The following is a 15,851-nucleotide window of genomic DNA, read 5'->3' on the forward strand; positions in this document are numbered from 1 at the left end:
ATGCTCAAACAATACTGTTACATTCCTTGGTAGGTTATGTTTTTTATTACGATTAACATATTAATATTGTTGCTTATTTTTGGGTTAATCCTCTCTATTATTCGTTTCTAGGTTAATCGTGTCATATTTAGGTTACTCGTTTCTATTATTTAGTTTTACAATCTCGTGCAGGATTTATGTGGTATTTTTAAGTATTGCACTTGAAGTATGTCCTATGTGGTTCCGATGGCGCTTGCGACTCGCTTGGTCCCATCACTAGTTGCTACCTACGTAGCCGGGCAACTCTCGCGTCGCCGCCGTGTATACTCGAAAAGGTGTATCGTGTGTATGCGCGCAGCGAGCGTACAGGTAAAAGAAACGTCGTCATGGAAACGACCATGGCCACTCTCAATCAATACGCGATGGGATGGATGTCGGTTCGGTCTATGACGTAGGCGAAAAGCCCACGTGGTCCTATCGGCCACGTGCGAGAGATAGAGGTGTCCCCGAGTACTCGAAACGTTCGAGTAGCTCGAAATTAGAGTCAGACTGGTCCTATCGAACCCCCCTGTACTCGATCATTTGTCCACCGATCCGAGTAATTGTATCAGATTCAACAACCTCGAAGAAACATGATCCTAAAATTTTACTCGAGATCTATTCTATACAAAATTTTGTCCAACACAGCCGAAAGGATTAAATTAACGTCAAAGAATTATGGCGCGTATAATAAAAAGCATTCGCAAGTTTGTAATTATTCCTTTATTCGTCGTTAACTTAATATTATCTTACAATAAAAAGAGAGGCACAAAACTATCTATAATTTATTAGAATTCAACAAAAAATAGTAACACCTCGTTATTGCGTACCATTGCATACTCAAACCGAGTTAGTAATATACCACTAACCAGTATATTCTGTTAAAACAATTATTATCATCGATTAGAACGGTACTGGAATGATATATTCTCCATGAATTTGTTTTATGCGTTATTCAGAATTTATATTTGGACGAGGAGCGTATTGCCTGTCTTTGACTGTACGTTGGTCACCGTGCTTCCGAACTGAATGGCGTCTTCGTGTTACGTAAACGGCACGGTAAAGTTCACGGCATAACTGATAATTAAGAGTTAAGCGTCGAGGAGGATGGGAAAAAAGAAAAAGCAAACCTGGAGAGAGAGTAAATTATAGAAGAAAGCTTTACCGTGGGCAAAAAGAGGGGGGTGGAAAACGAGCTAAGAGAATAAATGACCCCGCGTAGGGTGTAAGCGCGGTGTAGGCAGGGGAGGGGCGGAGGGGGGGGGGGTGAGGTGACAGACGATAGAAAAGCAAGTAGAAGAGGTAGATGAGGTTTCGCGGGAGGCTGAGGCTCGGGTTCGACTTCTCAAGGTGTCCGGCGGTAGAAGAGGAGAAGACCCGGACCGATCGGTGGGGGCAACAGCGACGCGGGGAGGGCCGCCGCGACGCCGGGCGTCCAGTGATCGCGCCTTAAAAGGTTCGACGCCGCACGCGCCCAACATCTGCCAGCTCGTTTCTCTCGTCTGTTGCGCGCAACACATATACGGAAAGGAACGGGGGGGTGGGGGGAGGAAGAGGCGCGCGAGCGAGCGCCTCTCTTGGCTGTCCCTTTTTCTCTTTCCATTCGACGCGTGCACGAGGCACCGGGAGGGAGAGAGGTTATGGCGAGTTCGAAGAAAGAGCCGGGGGAGAGAATTTTAAGGGGACATCTTCCGGAGGAAAAATGATCGCGGAGAACGATCTCGCGTCGGCGGTACACGCTGATCCGTGCGACTACGTGGCCGTGACTTGGCAATTTTTAAAAAACTTTTCCGCGAGCATCGCGAATATTAGAATTTACGATATAAATTGTTTTTAATATTAAAATGATTTAACAATCGATTAATATATTCTAATTTTAGAAAAAAGTTGACAGACGGGTCGATCTAGGAGATCAAAATTTTTTAATTTCCTTAGTAACGATAGAAACGAATAAAATTTTTGTTAATAATCGCAAAGCCAGCAGTTACTTCGCTAATCCGGTATTAAAATCGAAGGAACTCTTTCCGATGATCCGGGTATCGGAATATTTTTGAGACGCTTCTAAACGCGCTTCAAAATTTTACGTTTTATCCTGCTCCCCTCCCCCCAGCTACGTCCCCTCTCCCTTTGGCGTGCGTTCACTCAACTCACCGATCTCCCTTCTTGTTTTCCTCTTTTTCCGATCCACTTCCTTCGCGCCACCGTTCTCCCTCTCTTTTCACCAGGTTGCTTTCATTCTGCTTTGCTTCGAGTAGAATCGCTCGCGCATCCCGAGCCGTGCCAGCGAGTATCGCGTTTCAACCGACGGTCGTAGTCTGCACGACATTAGGAAGAAGAGGGTCGCGGCCAGTCTTTCTGTCTCGTTTTCGGCATTAATTCGACTCATCGCGACCGTGCGATTTTTTTCTTCCCCCCCGCTCGTCGGGTTCACGGCGGCTGCGCGCTCGATCGCTACGAGGATTCGCAAATAAAGGAATTTTTACGGGGCTCGAAAGACCAACGTCCAACTATCAGAGTATATCCGTTAAGTGATCATTATATTTACGATAGTTGAATCCATAGTATCTGTAATGTTAGTATAAGATCGAATCACAGAATCGTTGTTCGCGTTATAAAAAGTTTAATGAGTCACGTATACTCCTACGACTAGAGAAGGGTCGGACGAAGGGATTTTCTCGATCTATTCATGCGATACATCGATGCATGGTCAGACGTCATTCCCCGTTATTTACGTCGTTGTTTCACGATTGTGCGCTCGTGGGCAATCGTTGTATCAATTATTGGACGTACCCCGTTAGATGGATGTGACCTTGTCGGGCGACTCGGCCTCGTTAAAGATCAATTGCGTATCGGCGAAGAAAGTGCGAAAGCTGAAAAATTCACCGTACGAATTGCGGAAAATAAACGTTTCTCGCCAGTCGGACGTCTCGAGTCTCCTTGACGACGCTGAGCGTCGACGGCGTCGGATCAGTTCACGCGTCCCTGCGAGCTTTTCATCTACAGGGTACACAACTGTAGTTCCAATCGTTGAAACTAGAGTTAGGACTTCTCGAATACTTCGTACTGTATTGATAGTTCTAGTTACCCCCCGTATATTAAATTATGCTTGTTCACTTTAGTTTGGCGAATTTGACTCTAATTCGATGCTATCAATAATCGTCGCCTGAACAATTTTTCTTCTTTCTCAAAAAGTTCGTGTTAGAGTTAAAATTAATGGGACAGAGGCGTCAGAACGTGGCGGGAGGGCACCTAGGGTCGAAGGGCACCGACGGTTGTAGGACCCCACGGTTGGATCAGGCCAACGCGATGCAACAGACCGTAGGTATTAGAACTAGCCATGGGACCGATCCAATGACACGTTCATTAAGGGGGTACATACCTTCGTATCAGTGAAAAAAGGTACTCTTCCAAAAAAATATTCAAGAAAAACTATTCCGTGAGTTAATTTTATTAAAAGGGGCATGCATTATAGATTATTTTAAAGAAATTATTGCAATTCTATGGGGTGCAAAGATGGAGGACGATTAAGTTCCGCGCATGCGAGAGATTGGAGAAAGGCCATCCATTAGACGGGAATGGGAATGTTCGAATAACATTATTCTTTTCGAAAATTGACTGAACGTTATCGAAGGGCTGCAGTGTATACCTAACCCTCGGTATAACATGGAGAAATGTCTCTGTAGGAGAGAGAACACGTGTCCTGCACTCAGCTAGGGCCACGTGTGAGGCGCAGGATGTTTGTGTCAGCTCTCCGCGGCGTTCGGCTGTGGCACACATACGGAAAATCGATCGATCGTTCGATGTAGTTTTAATTAGACAAGCGTCAGCCAAAAAACGGAGGACTTCCATCGCAGCGTTAAAAAAATCCGAGCTTCGCGAGCTTCTTGCGATTCGAAGGGACGTTCGAGTTCCGCTAAAGAAATCTTCAGAAACTGATGCTTGCTTTTCCGGGGTCTTACAACTTTTATGAAACCCAAGCTTCGATGTATCACGAAATGAAGGGGGAGGGGAGGATTTTGATATAATAATTTATCAAGGAGTGTGAAATGAAACGATAGAGAAAATTCACGAAAAATTGATCGATCGCAGTTGCATTAGCTCCTACGCCATAGTTTTTCCCCCGCGTAATCGCCGGACTGCCGAAATCGTCCAAGTTTTCTACGCTCGTTACGAAACACCCCGTATAGACGCGGGTCCACACACGCTCGCAATTAGAAATCCGTAAGACACGCAGAAGGTGCCATGGACGCGAGAAAGGGGGGGAACGAAGGGGCAAGGGGACGCTGGCGAACGATAGGGGGAGGTAGGAGGTGGGAAGGGGGGTGAGGGAAACGACAAGGAGGAAAACGAAGGTGGCGGGGGGAGGAGGCGGAGGAGGTACCAGGGGGAGGAAGGCACACGTCACTTAGTTGAAGCACGTGCTCTGGTTTCTGGCGGCTGCTCCTGCTCAGCCTCGGTCTTAGACTCAGCCCTGGCGGCTGCGTTTAAATTTAGCCGTCGGAGCTTTAACTTCGCCATGTCATAGGACAAAGAATATGGCGCGTTGCACTCGTGCCAACATCGCGGCTCCGTTGCCTAGTGATGGGACTGATACGATTACAAATTGATGCTAGTCGAGCAATTCGATACCGAGCTACTTAATAGGAAGTACGAAAGGTATCGGATTCTGGGGGTACCCGGTATCAATTCAAGCTTCCAGATACATTTTTCAACGACCAATTCACGCGTACGCTAACATATTCAGCTGCTCGAGTAATTTACGTATTGGTGGTGAAGTAATTGGTTACAGAAGTAAATAGTATAGGTAGGAATTTTTACGAAGCATAGAAGTCTCAGGTACCAGATATCAGATACAAGATATTCGTACTTTTATACAGAATAATCGACTGGTGTGTTGTTAGCGATGGGAATGACGCAACTCCAAATTGATGGTCAAGCAGTTTGTTTTTCTATATCGATACCAACTGATCAAGAAAAATTCGTTATAAAAACAGGTTTGGAAATGTCAGAAACTTGGTATCAATTTATAGTACGTAATATGGCTGAATTGCAAATTGATGGTCAAGCTCAACGAACAACGCCTACGCGTAACTGAATATTTTCTCTAATGTTGTTCCTCTACATTTTCTAACGTATCCTTTCATATTATTTCTGTACCCATTTTTGTGTCCAAGTTTTTCCCCCCGTCGCGTTAATGGAAACGACTTTGGAATCGAACGATTCGGGCGAAGTCTCTCGCCCTCTGTTATTATATCTTCGTCTTCCGTCGTGCGACCGGAAAAGCGATCGGGGAGAAAGAAAAACTGCGTCGGAGAAAGAGAGGCCTCGAGCGCGTGTCTCCGGTGCTCCAATGACGCAAGTAACGCGCTGATCGATTAAGCGTGTACTCTACATACGTGTAACTCGTTGTTTTGTAGCCAATACGTAATAAGCGGCACGTAACGTGTATATAGCCGGTTCCAACCAACGCGCGTTCCCGAGGATTTTCGTTCGCTTGGACCTCTTGGATGCGAGCATAGATGATTACTTCTTATAACGCTGGCGATACGGTTCCGTGATACACGAAACCGTGTTAAGCGAGACTTGCAAAGGGAGAATCCAAGTTGTTTCGCGTTAAAAATAATACAAATAAATGATCAGATTCGTTGCAATTCTTCTTTTAAAATGAAATTGAAAATACATGTTCTAACAAAATGGCAACCAAAGTATTGATATAATTCTAGTTCGAAAGATGAAGATGCATCTGCTTTGTATGTACGTAAAATTTGAAGGAAATCGTTGGAGCCATTTAATGACATAAGTAATAGTAAATATAAACATATTAAATTTTTTAACCCATCAGAATTTTTAACATCTCCAGAGAATATCCTTTTAAATTTGCCCAACCTTTCTGTCTTATACAAATTTTCGATAGGATCGATACTAATCGAGACGTCGTTCTCGACTAACTTTGCGAGATACGCGATATATTTCGATTAATGCTCGTGTTCGACTATCGCCCGGTCTCTAGTAGCGAGTTTCAGGCGAATCATTAAGCTCGAGGAGCTCGATTCTGTGAAATTGACGATTCGAGGAGTTCGAATGGCGTTTAAACGGAATAACACGTCTCTCCACGCGTAGACTTCGAAGCATCGTCGTTTGCCTGTTAACGAAGAAAGCTGCAGCGAACTGTACACGTGTTCGCGCCTCTTGGGGGTGCCTCCTGGATCGTTCAACGGTCGAACAGAACGATCTAGTCGATAGAAATCCACCAAACTATCGTAGAATCTCGGTTGATCTTTCGTTCGTCTCTGATAAATTGTGTAAATCGTAGACTACTTTACGGACAATTTCACTCGTTCGTTTAGAAAATTCCTTTTGTGTTTGTTTTTCCTGCATGATATTAATGGAACGCGAGGGTAGAGTGTCCATTACGTAATCCTGAAACGTGTCGCGAAATTTGATACATTTGTCTCCTGTGGGCGTAATTGTATGCGAGTATTGATTATATGTCACCAGTGAAATTCGCCTGTGTTGCAATTGGTCGGGAAAACGAAGGTTTGGTATTGGAAGTTACGATCATCGATCATTATTTTCGAGTAGATTGCGGATCTTCGAGTATGATGGCGTGGAGATGCGTACGAGGCTTTTACTATGGGAATCGTATCAATAAATTTTGTATGTTTCAAAAATTTAAAACGAACACCGTTTTAATTAGAATGAAAATCGTGAAAGTTTTCAGCGATGAAACTTGAATCTTCTTTTTTTTTTTAACGTTTTTCGTAACCGTGATCTTTGGGAAAAAATATTTTTCTGTTACTCGAATATTTCCCTATGAAATTGCGCGTTTCATACAGTTGCAAGGTCATCGGATACAACCGAACGAAAATAAAAAGATCGGAGAACGCAGTACGAGGATCTCGGGGTCTCTGACGTTAAAATTTGTACATGTTTTATGCGATGTTTTTTCAATATCGTTCAGCTTTAAAACAATATCGCCGTATTCCTTGAATATATCTCTACGAGATGCGCGTTTGGGAAAGCCGGCTGCGACTCCGGAATCGTCCGAGGAAAAAGAAGAAAATAAAAATCGCGAAGCGTGATGCGAGCGTTTCTGGGAAAAATGTTTCTGGAAGCGGTCCATTTCGATGATAAAGTTCATATTTGCATAATTTAATTCAGCGTAACAAAATTATTAGAACACGATTTCCCCCCCTTTAAAACGTACCCAACGTTCTATCGTTTAAACAAGAATCCAGCACCCGTTTCTCTTCTACTCCGCGAAGGAAAAAAAAAACAATAAAATTCGCCCTACGCAGCAGGATCCGAGGTCACGTGGTTGGGACTGGGTCTTTGTTTAAACATTAATTTCCAAGCCTGTTGGGGAGGAGGCATTAGGGGGGCCTCGATATTTTCGGGTCGGAGGTTCGTCTGATATTCGTCGCCCGGCAAAATGGCGGGACGTAGAGCAAAAGGGAACGCGCGCGAAGGAGGAAAACGAGCGCTGGGGTTGAAAGAAGGAGAAAGGGCAAGTGCAGGCGGGAGGCTGCGTGTTGCACTCGCCTGCAGCCGGCTGCGGCCGTCAGCTGCCGACAGATTTATCGAGTGGCACGTGCCGATCCGGAGCAATGTCGTTTTATGCCTTCCTCTTTTCCAGTCGGCGGTTCGCCGAAGGCAAAAATTATTGTCGCCCCTATTTCTCCCCGAAACCAAGCCCCTCCGCCCCCTCCCTCTCCGTCTTGCCCAATCTACTCTTCCTAATCGTGACCCACGTTCGTTAAGGTGGAGGGAGGTCTCCTTCGGAGTCGTCGCTTTTGGACGATTTTTGCTGCAAAAAGTAATCAGTCTCCGATAGATTCAACACTTCTCGTACGTACGTATTCACGAAAGAACAGCATCAATTAGATTATAGAGTTTTATTTATGAAGAAAAAAATTATTAGACATTTCCGTAAGAAGTCAATCAAATTTATTAAAAAATCTCGAAACGATTGCAATCATTTTTGGCGAATAGACATACCCCCGAAATCCTACGCACTTTCGAGAAAAAGATTCCTAATCGATAATGTAATTTATGGCACGAAATGTTTTTGTAATATCATTTTTCCTCACTTCCTATTTTAAATTCTTTCGTTCGAATAAATACACCATAATTGACGGTAGTTCTAGTGTTGAATGGCTTCCACCGATATCTCAACACGGAGTTAATCTCTTTCAAATTTTATGTACGTACAAAGCAGGTGCATCTTTATCTTTCGAACTGGAATTCTATCAGTATATCCGATAGTTTTTTTTTTTATTGCTCGTGGAAGTCAAAATTTTCGAGATGGAAGCGGTTGACTGGCTCCGCATGGGCGCCATTTTGTCAAAAACACGTATTTTCAATTTCATTCTAGTTTGAACGATAACCATACTCGTAGAGACTGAGATTACAACATGTATGAGAAACTTATGGAGTGGTCTGATGTGTTGCATAATAGAAATTATGATATCGAGTATTATTTGGAAATTCTTAAAACATTGTGTGCGATATTGCACGCACTTCGTGTGCCGCGTGAGTTCCGTACTCCGCTAGTTTTAGGCACATGATCTCATCAATGAAATAGTTGGTCCCGACGATTTGGCTCGTAGTTCGTGCAGACCTCTTCCGTCCTCCATTTTCTCGACAACGTTACGTACGTAGCACGATATATCGGAGCTTTTCCAGGCCTCTTCGATTTTTACTCGACTATTATACTGTAAAATCACTCTAATTCCAAGTATAAGTAGCGACGGAAATAATACTGTATCGATATTGAACGATAAAGCATCGTTTCGAAACCATCAATTGGAACAAATATGTACTTGGATCGTCGATTCACCTAGTAGCTATTCTATTTCGACAACGTCTATACAGGGTGTTCAGCCACCCTTGGGAAAAATTTTAATGGGGGATTCTAGAGACCAAAATAAGACGAAAATCAAGAATACCAATTTATTGATGAAGACTTCGTTAAACAGTTATTAACGTTTAAAGTTCCGACCGTACTGAATTTTTTTCTCGAAAATGCGCAAGATTTCGATGGTATGTCTATTCACCAAAAATGATTGTAATTGACCCCCGCAACCAAAAATAATTTTTCCAAACCGATTTGAAATTTTTTTTTTCCGTCGAAAAATTTCACATTTTCTCGAATTTTTTTCTGGAAAGTAGATAGGATTTCGGGGGTATGTCTGTTGACCAAAAATGATTATAATTGACTCCTGCAACCGAAAATAATTTTTTTAGAACGATTCGAAATTTTTTAATTTTGTCGAAAAATTTCACACCTTCTCGAATTTTTTTCTCGAAAGTGAGTAGGATTTCAGGGATATGTCTATTCACCAAAAATGCTTATAATTGACCCCTGCAACAAAAAATAATTTTTCCAGAACGATTTGAAATTTTTAAATTTAATTGTTAATAACTTATTAACGAAGCCTCCATCAACAAATCGGTATTCTTGATTTTCGTCTTATTTTGGCTTCTAGAATCCTCTATTAAAATTTTTCCCAGGGTTGGCCGAACACCCTGTATAATAATATAAATAATAATCATCTAAATTCAAAAAAAGTATTTTTTAATTTCGCGTACCCTTTTTAATTCTATACCGAAGTATTTGAGTACCGGTCACGGTGCAAAGATGCCACGCGATCCTGAAGCTAACATGGAAACGAGACGTAGCCGTGGAAAATAAAAATGAAAGGTGGACATCGACGACGGAGACATTTCGTAATAAATGTCACGCGAACACCGTACGTCGCGCGTCTCGCGTCAGTTCTATTCTCCGACTAACCGAAATTGACGAATTTTCTTTCCCCGTCGTCGCGGTTATCCGTCGCGCGTGATGTTTCCGCGGCGCTTGTCGTGGAACCCCGGTGGCATGAACTTTCGAACTCTGGCAGTCGTTATACAAATGAAATTTCCATGTTCCGCGTGACGTTCGGATAAAGACGGAGAGGAACGGACGGTTAACGATTTTCCGCGGCGGGTAGGAAGGAAACCGTATTAAGAGTGACTTAAATTAATAACGATCGCTATTTCGGAGGTGCCTCCATGCTCCGTTAACCCGATTAAACCCCGAATACGGAGGCGAAGCGGGATGGTATAAAGAATTCAGGCGAATCTTCCAGCGTGACTGGATCTCTCGGCTTGATCCCATTGCGCGAAGTAATTATGGAAACTTGGACGCTACGACAGGTTTCGCGATCGGATCTCCGCTTACAACGGGACACACGGACGCCAGGAGGAAACGGATCCGAATTACATTATGTCACGTCACTCGGCCGCCATCCCCGATTTGATTTATATCGAGTCCCCTTTGAATAAAATAAACCCAGTCACCGTTTCGCGTGTCAAACGTTACCTATCGCGGGCCACATCGTTTTCAAATTTCAATCAAACCGGGGGACAAACTTTTTAACAAGTCCTCGCAAAATGGTCGATTTTCATTTTTCTTTGCTTTTGCGCCGGAAACGTACGTGGGTGGATCAGGATGATCGCTCGTGTATCGTTTATTCATCGACTCGTCGAAAGTAAAATTTTACCCTAATCATACAAGGATACGCGACAAGTGCATGGAAATCTCGTAAAATTAGTTAAACGAATAATTTTTATAAATTTCTTCGTTCTTTGTTTGTTCAAGGACCATCATCGCGTATGCAACACCGACCCTGTATCTTGGCTCCTACATGCGATAGAAAGGTAAGTTGCTTAATTCTCAGGCTGCTTCCAAATAAAAAACAAACTGATAGACTACAAATTACAGTCGAAAATAATCGTGTGTATATTTGTGTAAAATTTTGTTAATGTCTGTTTAACCGATACGTCGAAGCGACGAAACTGAGCTCCGGTTGCCTTTTCCCCGAGACACGACACCCAGGAGGCCATTGATACTCGCAATTCGAGCGATTCGATCACAAACGACTCCGGGAGTTCGATCCAGGTAAAAGTAAGGAGAAACCTGTTCCTCTAGTACAGTCTTCGCGACACTGAAATTTTATCACCGACGATAAAAACGCGAAAATAAATAAACATAGACCGGGCGCAGGCTACCCTCGAATAGCACGCTGCTTGGACTCCCAGCATCGAATAAAGAAATCGAGAATTCATGACCAGCTCGTTGCAATCGCAGTACTTGAATTGGACCGAGGATTCGAACGAGACGATAAGTAGAAAACGATAGTCGACTTGCTACCGGAAAATTACTACTACTAACCTCGTATAACGCGTTGCTTCGATTTTGTGAAAAGTTAACACGGTTAACGAGATACTACGTTAGAGGATAAATTTGAAAAAATTCATAAATGTTAGTTATTTTTAGAGTTTTTATATGGAGAACCCACCCTCAAATTACGAGGTCATCATCTGGGGTCTCTACCATAGCCTCCATTAAGGGGGTCTTCTGATTTTGAGGACGAAAAAAAACACTTTTTAAATCATGTTTTCTGAAGAATGCAGCAGTTTTGTCATTGAACTCACAATTTTTTACAATAAAAAATAGTAACCATGGTAAAAGGTATTGAAACATATGTGCAAGGAGTTTTGACAAATATGTTTGGCACGTTGACACGAAAACAGAGAAGGCAAAACTAAAAAAAAAAAAGAAAATGTTCAGATTCAAAAAAATGGCAACGCATCGAAATTGAAATATAGATTTTTGTCTGCTTTTTTTCGTTCGAGCTTGAAGGAAGAGAAGAATAACGAGTAAAACAAATCGAATTTTATTTTTTTTTAGCTCCAACTGTAGTTGTATTCCAAATAGAATGCTTTTTCATTTGTCTGAGCTATTTTCTATTGAAAAAAATTGAACACGTATCAATGACGAAACCTCAGAATGATTCTTCGGGAAAAGATAACCGAGAAAGTGCTTTCTCCCCCAAGCCCGGAAGACCTCGACACGGAGCCTCGAAACTTGTACGTTTCGTGCAACTATGGGAACGACCGTGTTGGCAAAGGTTCTGGCGAATTACTCCCGGGATCCAAAGGACCCTCGAAACTCAGCGAGCACATAGCTTCATTCACAGCACAAAACACTGACTTCCTGAGCGCCAGGGCTGCTCTGTCGTCGTTGAAGACGGATCTCGTTTGGTACCGTCGGTTCACGACACTGATCACTTGGTGCAGTGAAGAAAGGAATAAGGCATGTATCCTAGCGAACGACGGTTCGAGACCGTACACGCGGCGTTCAAGACCATGATCGACCGTGATTGTCATCGGTAGCACGATTCACTGATCGCAAGGGAAACGGATCTGCGCCCTGCGAAAAAGAATAACTCGGCCGTTTGTGGGGAAAGCATCTCTTTCGATCTTCGGATCGAGATTGTCCACGTGACGATTCGTGATCCGTGACAGTCGTCGTCGTATCGGTAATTCTCGACGCACCTTTCGGGTTCTTTGCTGCTCGTCTTCGTCATCGTGGTTGGTCGTGGTCGTCGTTTGGCGGTCGTCGGTTAGGTTAGTCCACGACGGCGTTTCTCCGGTGCAAGCCGGTTGGACGTCCGTAGGAAAGAGCTGGTTGGTCGCGCACACAAAGACCATCGCAGAAACGCTATATCGGTGGTATTTTGGTTTTGGCTCGGCTCGACCCGCGCAGTTCTGGGAGTGGAGTTCTAAAAACAGCAGAGGTAAGTCCTGCTCTCGCGCTGGCTTCTATCGGGCTTCTCCTCGCGAGAACCGTTCTATACAGCTTCGTCTTTCCTCTTCGTGGCTCGCCGCGGACAAAACTCTTTAGCGACTAGCCGATGCGATCGCTTCACCGCTCTTCTTATAACTCGCATACTATGCCGGTTTCATTCCCAGAAGGCACCCGGTGCGAACCTTCTTTTAGGCACCCTCGCGACCGCCTCACCCGGATTTATTTCTTCACGCCGAAATTATTTTTGGGACCTTTTCACGCGGTTTGTTAATACACGCGCGCTCGATACCCGCGGCCTCTCTGCCTCTGCACGCCCTGATCCTCTTCTGGACAACGCTAAAATCGGATGACCATTCTATCGATTGCTTACCGCTTTTAGACTACCGCGGTTTTCTTACGTTTCGCTCGTCGTGCTTGGATCCGTCAGGATTTCAGTGCCACTCGCCTTTCCGCCTAGCTACCTTCTCCTCCCATCTCGGTTGCTACCATTTTCTATCGTACTCTATCCTCCTATTCATTCAGCCATTTTAATCCTCCCTTGTCGGAACAAACTCCCAAGTTATCATTCTTAGACGGTCAAACTCTGGACTCGCGGAATAATAATTTCTCGACCAGTTACCGAACTTTTATAATGCCGCAAGTATGATCCTCGATACGGTAGGCACTTGGGGGATCCACAGTGACGCAAACGTTCGAACATCGATCTTCTTCCGTGTTTCTGGATCGAGCACTTGGAGAGACTAATCTCTTCGATTCTATTAAAATCGAACCAGAGTAGTGCAGGCTTTGAACATCAAATTTTCTCTGTATTCCTTTATGGAATAACCAATCCTCCATTTGTTCCTCGAAGTGTGTTCGTAGCCTTATCGCGACGAGAAGATTCGGATCGAGGAAGTGATTTCTTTGTATCAACTTCAGTGAAGATTGAAGTTATCCGAAAATTGACAAAGTTTAGATATCAAGCAACAAGCTACAAAGTTAGCAACGCCCCCAATCCTATTCTTGATTCGTTGGACGTCTGAGATCCAGAATGGTGCAGAAGTTCGAACATCGACTTTCTTCTGCACCCCTGTATGCAAATTTCTCAGTGTGGTAAAATCATTATCCATGTTGTTCAATTTTACGATTATCCGATTAATTTAAGAGTTTCTTATATTTCCACTAGCAGTTATCCCAAATTAAACGACGACCCAATTCTGATTATTGGTGTGTTGAACTCCAGAGATCCAAAACGATACAATGGAGTAAATATTCATGTTGTTCCAAGCATATCTAAAAGTGTGATTAAATCATCGGTGATCAGTGTTGCCCCACGATTCAGAAGTTCAGACTTCCACGTCAAACCATTTCAAACTAGGTGATACCCCTAATCTGATCCTCCGTATGATGGACGCCTGAGATCCAAAGCAATTCAGACAAACTAGTTGAGACAAACACGACCATACTACTCCAAATCTCTCCCAACGTTCTACAACTTCTGATTGGGTGGAAGGCAGTTGGGTGTTTAAGCTCATTAGCGACGACCTTGGTGCATTTATGGCAGTATAGACAAGTTCTTTCGAGGCCAACGTACGTGTCATAACAGAGTAATTGCGTAAAGGCGTGGCACTGAAAACTGCTCTTGAACCTAACCTCAAAATCTTAATGCACCATAGTCATTGTTCGAATCTCGTACGACTAGTGTCCAGCCTAAAGAAATGCCTAGAAGGTCGAGTAACGTTCGTATGAAAATGAAACATAACCTCGTTTAGCGCTTTGCAAGAAAGAGGCTATACAAATTTGGAATTTTTCGATAATTCTTATCGATACTCCCTTTTTTTTGTTATGCTTTTCGTAAGAGTACTTGATTGACTAATCAGAGTCGGTGAAGCTTCACGTCTTCGACGAGCCACGATCAGCGAAACTTGGACGGTGCATGCGCCCATTTTGTTTAACCCTAATCTTACGGGGATACCATTCACACAGTAATAACATTTAACTTAGCGATAAATGTATTTTATAATTTACCCAAAGTAACATCCAGGTAGGATTAGGGTTGTTTGTGTGCTTTATTGTTTCTTGCTTGACCCCCCCGGTGAATCTTTTGATTTTTTATGTTAATTTTATACAAAATAACGAACGTGGAAAAAGAGAAAAGAAGATTTCTATCGATTTAAATAGTAGTAAATATAAAAGTAAAATTTCTCATTCTTGCTTTTGTAAAATATTCGTAAAATAATTGATAAATATGATAAGACAAAAGAAGGTCTGGTAGAGCCTGATGATGCACGGCGATGAGTATTATTTTTTTGGTGTATCGAGGGTTAACGCGCGGACTAGTCGAATAACCTTTCTATTCTACGATCAAAAGGCTGTGTTCGTCAAGGCTCGATCGAATTTCTTGCCAACAACATCATCCTGCTAACGCTGTTAGTCACACAGATGTGTGACTTGTCCGTTCGGGCTGTCACCTCGTCACGTGACGCGATCGATTATGTTATACGCCTTCTCGAACTGATGCGATATTATGTTCTTCGAGCTACTGCAAAGCCTCGTCGATTATTTCGTTTTGTTTTTCATTCGTTCTCCGGTTATCAATACCTCGGAGTCTTTTGGAAGAACATTCGTACGACTGTGAAATTAGATTGTGAAAATGAAAGCAAAGGATAGAAAACAAATATGAAAGAATAAGTGCAAAATCCAGTTGGAAAAGACACCTGACCCGCGATCTTGGGTTCCAGGTACTCGAGTATCGCAGACTGTAATGGTCTTCGAAACCATTCGTTTTAATTCTTGGTTTACTTATCCCATTAATTTTTGATTAAATAAATATATGAGCGACTAATGCAGAAACAGTATGGCTAAATGATGAAAGTAATTGCTTCGTAGGCGTCGAAGATCGTCGTGTTTGTTCTTCTGTCCTTTGCACGGTGCTGGTCACCTTGATCATCGTCCAAATTTCTCGAACGTAACGACGAACGATCCGTCCAATACTTGTAGGTCGCGCCATCGTGGTCGTATCGATGCCTCGCGACCGTGCGCGATTTATCTCGAAAGCTTTCCGAGTATCGAGTGGGCTCGAATTTTTCTGAACTCGAAGATATTGGGCAAATATCGTTCGAATTTTAGTTTGATCGTTTCAATTTTGAATTATATGAATATCATTGGAATATTTAACTGTTTCGATACTATCTAAATAATATACAATCTATAAACCAAG

The 15,851-nt window shown here is 43.1% G+C and overlaps 1 protein-coding gene across 7 annotated transcripts in view; it reads left to right on the forward strand.

Annotated features, from left to right (window-relative positions):
• Window positions 1–15,851, forward strand: part of Mef2 (myocyte enhancer factor 2) — a 55,002-nt gene that overhangs the window by 9,223 nt on the left and 29,928 nt on the right. For 4 of the 7 annotated variants that reach the window (XM_076768572.1, XM_076768580.1, XM_076768578.1 and 1 more), the window contains exon 2: window positions 10,661–10,719. The exons of 1 other annotated variant lie outside the window; for it this stretch is intronic. The gene's annotated coding sequence lies outside the window, so the exon portion shown is untranslated. Of the gene's footprint in view, window positions 1–10,660; window positions 10,720–10,849; window positions 10,961–12,267; window positions 12,642–15,851 lie in introns of those variants that run through there. 2 more of the 7 variants (XM_076768575.1, XM_076768576.1) reach the window with 2 other exon arrangements.

This window comes from Colletes latitarsis, chromosome 7, assembly GCF_051014445.1.
Source record: "Colletes latitarsis isolate SP2378_abdomen chromosome 7, iyColLati1, whole genome shotgun sequence".
Lineage (NCBI taxonomy): Eukaryota > Metazoa > Arthropoda > Insecta > Hymenoptera > Colletidae > Colletes > Colletes latitarsis.